Genomic DNA, 11,085 nt, shown 5'->3' with positions numbered 1-11,085 from the left:
CCGTGAGAGCTTGTCATGGGCTAAGTTGGGACTCCCCTGCAGGGATTTGAACTTTCGAAAGCCGTGCCCGCAGTTATGGGCAGATGGGAATTTGTTAATGTCCGGTTGTAGATAACAGGAACCTTAACTTAATTAAAATGAATCAACAGTGTGAGTTACCTTGATGGTCTCTTCTCGGCGGAGTCCGGGAAGTGAACACGGTGTTGGAGTAATGTTTGCCCAGGTTGCTCTCTAGTTATTCGTTCGCGCCTTGCCTCCTCTTCTCGCTCTCTTTTGCGAATAGGATAGCCACCATATATGCTAGTCGCTTGCTGCAGCTCCACATATTTACCTTGCCATACCTATTAAGCTTAAATAGTCTTGATCGCGAGGGTGCGAGATTGCTGAGTCCCTGTGGCTCACAGATTACTATTACACCAGATGCAGGGCCTGATGATTCCGCTCCAGGTGACGCGCTCGAGCTCAAGTGGGAGTTCGACGAGGACTCTCAACGATACTATGTTTCCTTTCCTGATGATCAGTAGTGGTGCCCAGTTGGGGGTGATCGGGACCGTGTCGCATGTTGGGTTATCTTTTATTTTGGCGTTGTAGTCGGCCCATGAGTGTTTGAATGATGTAATGTTAATTATGTACCTTGATTGACGTGGCGAGTGTAAGCCAACTATATTATCTCCCCTTTTATTATCTATATTACATGGGATGTTGTGAAGATTGCCTAACTTGCGACATATGCCTTCAATGTGATTATGCCTCTAAGTCGTGCCTCGACACGTGGGAGATATAGTCACATCGAGGGTGTTACATACTTTGTAGGTGTTGTTGGATAGGTTTGCAATAAAGTAAAGAGCACGAAAATAAAACTAGGGGCTGTTAAGGTAAAGAAGCAACTAAAATAAATATAGCGAGTGTGGAAAAGTGGTGGTAGGAGTTGCGAAATTGTCCCTTAAGTAATTAACTACTTTACTAAACCGATAGCAGGTATTATGTGGGAGAGGCCACTGCTAGCATGTCATCCCTTACTTGGAATTCTATGCACTTATGATTGGAACTATTAGCAAGCATCCGCAACTACTAATGTTCATTAAGGTAAAACCCAACCATAGCATTAAGATATATTGGTCCCCCTTCAATCCCGTATGCATCAATTTCTATGCTAGGTTGAAGCTTCTGTCACTCTTGCCCTCCAATACATAGTCTTATCGACATACAACTAACCATATGGTGTGATCCACATGCGTGCTCATATGATGGGCACCAAAGTACAGCAACATAACCACAAGCAAATTAAATCAATCATAGCAATTCATCAACCACTGATAGGACAACAAAAATCTACTCAGACATCATAGGATGGCAACACATCATTGGATAATAATATGAAGCATAAAGCACCATGTTCAAGTAGAGGGTACAGCGTGTTGCGGGAGAGTGGACCGCTGTATATAGAGGGGGGAAGGAGATGGAGATGTTGGTGAAGATGGCGGAGGTGTTGGTGTAGATCGCGGTGATGATGATGGCCCCCGGTGGCACTCTGGTGCCACCGGAAGTGAGGGGGAGAGAGCCCTCCTCCTCCTTCTTCTTCCTTGACCTCCTCCCTAGATGGGAGAAGGGTTTCCCCTCTGGTCCATGGCCTCCATGGCAAGGGAGGGACGAGAGCCCTTCGAGATTGGATCTGTCTCTCTGTCTCTCTCTGTTTCTGCGTTCTCAAATTCTTCCCTTTCACCGTTTCTTATATTTCCGGAGATCCGTAACTTTGATTGGGCTGAAATTTTAACACGATCTCTATCCGGATATTAGATTTCTTGCGGCGAAAGAAGGGCTCCAACCGCCTTACGGGGTGGCCACGAGGGTCAGGGCACGCCTGACACCCTGGGGCGCGCCCCCCTACCTCGTGGGCCCCTCGAGCATCGTCTCTCGTGGATTCTTCTTCCCAAAAATCATATATATTCCAAAAAAAATCTCTGTCAGTTTTTATTCCGTTTGGACTCCGTTTGATATGGATATTCTGCGAAACAAAAAACATGCAACAAACAGGAACTGGCACTGGACACTGGATCAATATGTTAGTCCCAAAAATAGTATAAAAAGTTGCCAAAAGTATATGAAAGTTGAATAATATTGGCATGGAACAATCAAAAATTATAGATACGACGGAGACGTATCAGCATCCCCAAGCTTAATTCCTGCTCGTCCTCGAGTAGGTAAATAATAAAAAAGATAATTTTTGATGTGGAATGCTACCTAGCATAATCTTGATCATATGTCTAATCATGGCATGAATATTAAGATACGAGTGATTCAAAGCAATAGTCTGTCCTTTGACATTAAGACAATAATACTTCAAGCATACTAATAAAGCAATCATGTATTTTCAAAATAACATGGGCAAAGAAAGTTATCCCTACAAAATCATATAGTCTGGCTATGCTCCATCTTCACCACACAAAATATTCAAATCATGTACAACCCCGATGACAAGCCAAGCAATTGTTTCATACTTTTGACGTTCTCAAATCTTTTCAACTTTCACGCAATATATGAGCGTGAGGCATGGACGTAGCACTATAGGTGGAATAGAATATTATGGCGGAGAAGACAAAAAGGAGAAGATAGTCTCACATCAACTCGGCGTATCAACGGGCTATGGAGATGCCCATCAATAGATATCAATGTGAGTGAGTAGGGATTGCCATGCAACGGATGCACTAGAGCTATAAGTGTATGAAAGCTCCAACTGAAACTAAGTGGGTGTGCATCCAACTTGCTTGCTCATGAAGACCTCGGGCATTTTGTGGAAGCCCATTATCGGAATATACAAGCCAAGTTCTATAATGAATATTCCCACTAGTATATGAAAGTGATAACTCAAGAGACTCTCTATATGAAGAACATGGTGCTATTTTGAAGCACAAGTGTGGGAAAAGGATAGTAGCACTGCCCCTTCTCTCTTTTTCTCTCATTTTTTTTTATTATTTTATTTTTATTTTTTTTGTGGGCTTCTTTGGCCTCTTTTTTTATTTGGCCTTCTTTGGCCTCTTTTATTTTTTTGTAAAGTCCGGAGTTTCATCCCGACTTATGGGGGAATTATAGTCTCCATCATCCTTTCCTCACTGGGGCAATGCTCTAATAATGATGATCATCACACTTTTATTTACTTACAACTCAATACTACAACTCGATACTAGAACAAAGATATGACTCTATATGAATGCCTCCGGCGGTGCACCGAGATGTGCAATGATCTAGCGTAGCAATGACATCAAAAAACGGACAAGCCATGAAAACATCATGCTAGCTATCTTACGATCATGCAAAGCAATATGACAATGAATGCTCAAGTCATGTATATGATGATGATGGAAGTTGCATGGCAATATATCTCGGAATGGCTATGGAAATGCCATGATAGGTAGGTATGGTGGCTGTTTTGAGGAAGGTATATGGTGGGTTTATGGTACCGGCGAAAGTTGCGCGGTACTAGAGAGGCTAGCAATGGTGGAAGGGTGAGAGTGTGTATAATCCATGGACTCAACATTAATCATAAAGAACTCACATAATTATTGCAAAAATCTATTAGTCATCGAAACAAAGTACTACGCGCATGCTCCTAGGGGGATAGATTGGTAGGAAAAGACCATCGCTCGTCCCCGACCGCCACTCATAAGGAAGACAATCAATAAATAAATCATGCTCCGACTTCGTTACATAACGGTTCACCATACGTGCATGCTACGGGAATCACAAACCTCAACACAAGTATTTCTACAATCCACAACTACCCACTAGCATGACTCTAATATCACCATCTTTATATCGCAAAACTATTGCAAGGAATCAAACATATCATATTCAGTGATCTACAAGTTTTATGTAGGATTTTATGACTAACCATGTGAATGACCAGTTCCTGTCATCTCTCCAAATAGATATAAGTGAAGCAAGAGATTTTAATTCTTTCTACAAAAGATATGCCCGTGCTCTAACAAATCTAAGTGAAGCAAAAAGAGCATTATACAAATTGCGGTTTTCTATGTAAAGAGAAACAGGCAATCCAAACTTCAAATGATATGAGTGAAGCACATGAAGCATTCTATAAAGCCATACTCAAAAGATATAAGTGAAATGCATAGAGCATTCTATAAATCAACCGAGGACTATCTCATACCAGCATGTTTCATAAAAGAAAAATGAAAACTAAATGCAAAAGACGCTCCAAGATTGCACATATCGCATGAACGAAACGAATCCGAAAACATACCGATACTTGTTGAAGAAAGAGGGGATGCCTCCCCAGCATCCCCAAGCTTAGACGCTTGAGTCTCCTTGAATATTTACTTGGGGTGCCTCAGGCATCCCCAAGCTTGAGCTCTTGCCTCTCTTCCTTCTTCTCACATCGAGACCTTCTCGATCATCGAACACTTCATCCACACAAAACTTCAACAGAAAACTCGGTAAGATCCGTTAGTATAATAAAGCAAATCACCACTATAAGTACTGTTGCAAACCAATTCATATTTTGTTTTTGCATTGTTTCTACTGTAGCATAACTTTTTCATGGCTTAATCCACTAGTATAAATTGATAGTTTCATCAAAACAAGCAAACTATGCATCAAAAACAGAACCTGTCTAAAACAGAACAGTCTGTAGCAATCTGAACATTCACGATACTTCTGATATTTGATAAATTCTACCAAAATTATGAAAAATAAAAAATTTGTATAGGAATACAGTGCAAAAAGAATCATAACCATTTGATGTTTCAGCTAAAAATGTAAAATCACGCACTACAGCCAAAGTTTCTGTGCTGCACCGTACAAACCATCAAGCAAATGTAAACATCCTAAAGGCAAACCTTGGCACATTATTTTTATAATACAATGGAATTGTACAAGGGGATAATTATTTTTGTTGAAAATTTTATGTAATCAAGATTCACAAAGTTGTCGTGAGCATGAACAAAGTTCAAGGAGCTCTCCCACTTCAACAGTGCTTGTCTTTCTCACTTTCACTTTCCTTTTTGAAAAGTTTTGGGTTCCCCTCTTTATTTTTGTTGTTTTTAAACTATATGAAAGCACTTAATAGAAATAAATGACTCTAAAACTTCCGGGTTGTCTCCCTGGCAGCGCTTTCTTTAAAGCCATTAAGCTAGGCATATAGTGCCCAAGTAGTGAATCCACCCGGATCCCAAGGTATATCAAAGCCAATTTTAATTAACAATGATTTGTAATTTAGTAGTGAGCACAAAGCAACATATATCAATCAATGACGAAGTCTAACTCTCTTCCTATGCATCGGCATGTCGTAAAAGAACAATTCATGCACACCTAGTAAAGGCCAACACATAGTATAAACAGTTTCTTACAATTTTATCATGTTGGAAAAATAGAGAGGTGGAGATATAGTTCCTCTCTCATAATAATTGCAAGTAGGAGCAGCAAGCACATGCATATTATATTTATCGAAATCATCATGTGCAACGGTAAAATGCAACCCATCAATATAATCCTTAATAAGTGCAAACTTCTCCGATATAGTATAATCAAGAGAATTCAAAAAGATAATAGGACTATCATGCGTGGGTGTAATAGCAACAATTTCATGTTTAATATAAGGAACTATAGCAAGTTCATCTCCATAAGCATAATTCATATTGGCATCTTGGCCACAAGCATAGCAAGCATCATCAAAAAGGGATATTTCAAGAGAATCAATGGGATCATAACAGTCATCATAGCAATCATCCTTCGGTAAGCACGAAGGGGAATTAAACAATGTATGAGTTGAAGAGTTACTCTCATTAGAAGGTGGGCACGGGTGATCAATCCGCTCTTACTCCTTTTGTTCTTCGCTCTCCTCCTCATCTTTTTCATCCAATGAGCTCATAGTGTCATCAATTTCTTCTTCCATAGACTCCTGCAAAATATTAGTCTCTTCTTGGACAGCGGAGTATTCCTCAATATATTGTTTAACATAGGTATTAGAAGCATAATTATCATAGCAATATTTAAGTATAGCAAAATTTTCAGATTTGTGAAAAGTAGCATCATACTTTTCAATCAAAGAAGCAATTTCATAAGCACCCTCAAAAGCAACAAATTCTTCAATTTGTTGAACATCATAGTAACTGTAAACACCTTTAGCATAAGAAGATAAGATTCCATTATCAATAAACTCACATTGGTAGGGAAGGTGTTCCTTAGGGTTTTCAGTACAACAAGTAAAATCATATATTTCGCATAAATTCCAAGCATAGCATTGCAAACGTTGAATTTGACCCCATAATAGTTTCCCTTTTTCAGATATACGGTGCCGCACATAACAATCATGCTCATCTAAGGATTTGCCCTCAACTAAGCTAGTGGGTTTCAGCACGAGCACAAAGGGATCGAAGATGATCCAAGTAATAAGCTTCAACAGAGTAATAGATTTTGATTGGTTCTTCAACCATTGGTTCAGTAGGTACAACTAATTTTTTTGGTATTTTGCGTTTCCTACCCATAACTAAAGATAGAAAATAACTAAGAACAGCAAATAAAAATTACTTACACTACTAGATTTCTCATTATAACCGAGGGTCAAATTACCGTCGGATATTTTCCTTCACCGTCATCTTTCTTTATAACCGACGGTACACCGTCGGCAATCTCCCGTCGGCTATGCTTGGTCGGCCATTACAATAATAGCCGACGGGACCGTAGGGTAATACATTTTTCCACGGTATTTGGCTGACGGTGAGCCGTCGGTCATATTTTGGTCGCGAGCCAGCTCCCCAAAACTTGACGATGCTCATATCTGACGGTTTCCCGTTGGGAATTTATTTCCTGACAGTTATCAATTCCCCTCGGCTTTTGCAATAGGTGACGGCATATTTGGCCCCTTGGGGTTCATTATAACTAAGAGGAGAACCAAACTGTCAGCTAGTATAATCGCTGGTTGTGCATACACCCCTTCATTTATTCCTATAGTTGAGAGGCCTACGAACACCCTATATATATAGTCACCCTTAGAGGATTGCTTTTCATTTTAGATATATACAGAATTGCACAGCCCACACATGACCAAGTAACATATATTGTATATAGCACAACTTTCAAAATATCAGAAGAGTTGCATCAGAATTACATTGATCATGATGAACAATCTAGAAAGTTTAAAATGCAAAAAAAAACTAAGATATAATGGTCCAAGCATTATGCATAAGCTAGATTGACCAAAACCCCATGATTTCACTTTGTTGAACGTCTTGAAGAAAGATCACCAGACTCGTCACCCTTCATCACCATATGGATCATAATGCTCGTCGCCAAATAGATCATAACACTCATCGCCATAGACATCATCACCCTTGCCATAGATCATGATTCTTCAGTATTGTCTCCCATTCCTAAGAAATGATTATACTAGATGTAAGGGAGATGAAAATGACATACTGTAGTTGAAATTTAATTGATGATACAAAAAAGGAACTTAGATGTTCTAATTGACTGGTTAGATATCTAACAGTATGACTACGTACTCACCTTTTGGTCCTTCACATGCAATTTTCAGGTTTACATGAATCAGCAGGAACGCAACTCCAAGTAATAGACTGAGTACTACACGTTGCTCTGTGTACAAAAGGAATATACCAATAAACTGCACTAATGTCAATTTCATTATAAGTTTGCAACGGTTCAGAACACATCATGCTTTTCAAATTACTTGTAACATTAATATAATTCGAAGCACATGACATTTTTTAATTAACTATAACAATCCTATGTCCAGAACCCGCATGTACTATGGTTACACCAAGATGGCCAGGTGATACAGGTAAAAAAAACCTTATCTGAAAGACACATATGTCGTATCGATAATCGATTCATTGGCTTGTTGAAGTTGTAAAATGATAACCAAGTACAAATGTACAACAGACATCTGCAACCCCACTGAAGTATATATACTAGCGCTTATATTTTGCAGTCTGATGACACAACAGAAGCAGTAGACTAGCATAACACTATTGGCTAGTTTGGGCATACAATAAATACAAAAAACAGATTAAGAATGTCATGTAAAGAAAGATATAAATATAATTTTTCATTCAAACAAATTAAATAGCAGTAGCACACTAATCTCCACCAACAATAGTTTAGGTTATATTGCGCATAGCAAATTAAGCAACTTCTAATGTTTCGTATGACAGGTCACAATCATTCTTCATGTTAAGCTACCATTATTTCTGTATGCACTTCCAAAAAAATTCAATACTGTCCACTTTTTTAGATAAACAGAGAGGCGGCCCCCTGGTTCCATTACTAAAATGAAACCAAGTTTGCTGGACATTCTCAAAAGCATCAAGGTCTGGAAAGCTGAGGACCAAAAGAGGCAAAGCTAGTACAGGGAAAAACAAAAGCTAGAAAGGAGGACGCCTGATGAGGGTCAAACATGCCAGATCATATTGTCTAATGTTGAAATATTTTTCTCTGTGCAAATGATTTTACTGTAATTGATTATAGCAACATCTTTTCCTATATGAGTTCAACCAAATTGTGCCATCGCACCTTAATTAAGATGGATTTAATAGATAGATATCTCAGTTATGAGCCACATCTGGGAAAATAGGGCATAAGCAGGTGCATACATCATATACAATACAACAGTACCACGTAGGCAATGAGGTAATCTAAGAAATCAGGCTCAAATAAAAAGAGCATGTCTCAAAGCAAGTTATCCGCAGCATGCTCATGTTGTCCAGAACTAAATTGGCGCATAACTAAATGGGTAAGACATGATGGACTAACCTTTTCAGTTAGTCTTGACGAGCATCATCTCACCCCTTTCAAAGCCGCCTTCAGAATCTGATGTGGCCTATATTTATCAAACTGTAAGAACCCCTGCTCTACATCTTTGAGAAAGAACACACGGGACATGATGTTAACATGTCAGTGACTGCTTCAGCCTTAGGCATACAAGTTAAATGTTACAGAACTACAAAATACTGATAAGAAAAGCAAAAGCGAGATTACAAAACTTACAATTACATCTACGAACCAAAACTGAAGGAAAAAGAACTAGGAATGTACGTACTATGACATGAATGGAGGACCTCTTCAATGTTAGTTGGTTTGCTTACAGGGACTGCTAGTTAAGCTATACAGTAGTATCAAGTATACATGCCAGTCCTGATTACACACGCTGATATAGGGTCTCTTCTCTTATGTACTATTCCCAACTGCTGCAACTAGCTAGCCTTGACCAAACATGCATGCATCAACACAAGCTAGCCAGCTCAACTCACCGGCGCAAATGGCCACTTGCTAGTTAATCAAACTATTTTTCAACACACAGGCTTGACTTTATTTTCCAAACTAATAGGCTCGGCTTTGTTTTTCAACAACCATACAAAAGAAAAAAAAACTAAACAGACATGCAAACAACCATGGCCTCGTTATAGAACTTGAACCTCACCACCACACTAGCCCTTCATGGCACCATCTCCTCCATCTCCCCGGTATTCAACTTGAACAACAGGAGCAAATCCTGCACCCCAACCACCAGAACACAATCCCACCATCCATTACAAAAGCACACGTACACACGCCACATATATGACCTGCTCGACGAATTGCGCAAAGCCCAAAGGAAGAGGCGACCGGACCTGGTACAGGCGGGCGGAGGCGGGAGTGGGCGTGGTCCACTCGGCGACATCAGGGGGGCACACGGATGAGGAGGAGCTTCAGGAAGGGGCTGATACATGGCGTAGGAGGTGAAGGGAGAGAGAGACCATGAAGAAGACCGCCGCGGTCCCGAGGAGCGGTGTCGAGCACCTATTGGATGGGGGCGACGAGGTCAAGCCGGCCAGAGCTCGCAGCGTCGTGGCCGAGGGCTGCCAGATCTGCGGGCCAACAAGACGGAGACGGGAGTCAAAAGGACATTTTCGCGCCGGGAGGAAAAGCTAAGGGGCTGGGTGACGTTGCTGGACCAGGGAGAGAGACGAGGGTGGAACTGCGTGCCGAATCGACGGGCGACGACGGGATTGGCGCGTGGTGGCAGACTGGCGGGGATGGCGGAAAGAGAAGGAGCTGCGTGGGAGGTTTCATCAGAGGGAAAAGGGGGTGAGACATGGGAGGACGTGGCCACGTACATAAAATTTGTTATCAAGCGGGAAATATTGGACGGTCTTTGTACGATTGGTTGATGTTGGACCCAAATCAGCTCGAAAAATATGACCCAAATCAGGGAATCAATCTATATTTGACATTAATCGTTGTACGTAAATCTCATTGCTTCTGTAAAGAAATATAAAAGCGTTTAAATCACTACTTTATATGTTATAGCAGCTCTATTTAATAATACTCCCTCCGTCTTAAAATAAGTGTCTCAACTTTATGCTAATTTTAAGACACTTATTTTGAGACGGGGGGAGTATATTAGTATGCATATATAAAGTTATAGTTGACTGTGTGTGCTATACCGAGAAAGACTTTCTCCTTGCTTTATATATAAAGAAAACTACAAATTACAACCAGCCATACAACAAGAAACGGAAAATGAATCAACGAGATACACAACTTCACGAAACAACGACGGACTCAGATCATGTCATCAACGGCTCCGACAAGGGAGCTATTCACCGCCGGACGAAAGCCACACTCTTCCTCCCAAGGTCAAACTTGTTGTCCCGTCGCTGCCTCCGAAGAGGGCACCCCTGCACTCTCGTCCTGGATCGAAGGACGTCGTCCTGTCGGCAGGCAGAGCAACTCACCCTCGAGCACGAATGGACAGGCCAACCAGTTGCCGAGGATAGGACAACAGTCGTGGCGAGCTCACCCCTAAAGGAAACTCATACATCGCCACTGTCTCCGGCCAAGACCCAAACACCCACCGCAGCTGCCGAGCATGGACACTATTGAAGACCAGCGGACCACCACCGCACTGAGCCCTGACCACGAAGAGCTTCCAAGCTAGCACCTTCAAGAAGAAAGCAACGTCGATGCGCCGCCGTCGCCCAATCCGGAGATTTTGGGCTTTCGCCTGCAGCCAAGAGGCGGAGGGCTGGGTGTAGGTCTCGATGTTGCCCACAAGAAGGAAAACAGTGCCAT

At 41.1% G+C, this 11,085-nt stretch overlaps 1 long non-coding RNA gene across 6 annotated transcripts; it reads right to left on the bottom strand.

Moving 5' to 3' along the window:
• Positions 1–7,056: 7,056 nt before the first annotated feature.
• Positions 7,057–10,247, bottom strand: LOC125525047 (uncharacterized). Of its 6 annotated transcripts, none has more exons than XR_015611589.1 (3): positions 9,071–10,241; positions 7,522–8,851; positions 7,057–7,385 (listed from the first exon to the last, which is right to left on the bottom strand). It is a non-coding gene; the product is annotated as an uncharacterized LOC125525047 (long non-coding RNA). The 6 variants fall into 6 exon arrangements; XR_015611586.1 differs by having other exon boundaries at positions 7,522–9,878; positions 9,961–10,238; XR_015611585.1 differs by having other exon boundaries at positions 7,522–7,636; positions 8,785–10,234.
• Positions 10,248–11,085: the final 838 nt, after the last annotated feature.

Source organism: Triticum urartu, chromosome 7A (assembly GCF_056163025.1).
Source record: "Triticum urartu cultivar PI428250 chromosome 7A, HENAU_Tu73, whole genome shotgun sequence".
Taxonomy (NCBI): Eukaryota; Viridiplantae; Streptophyta; class Magnoliopsida; order Poales; family Poaceae; genus Triticum; species Triticum urartu.
The sequence above is the reverse complement of the archived record's forward strand: the minus strand, read 5'-3'. Positions and strand labels throughout refer to the sequence as shown.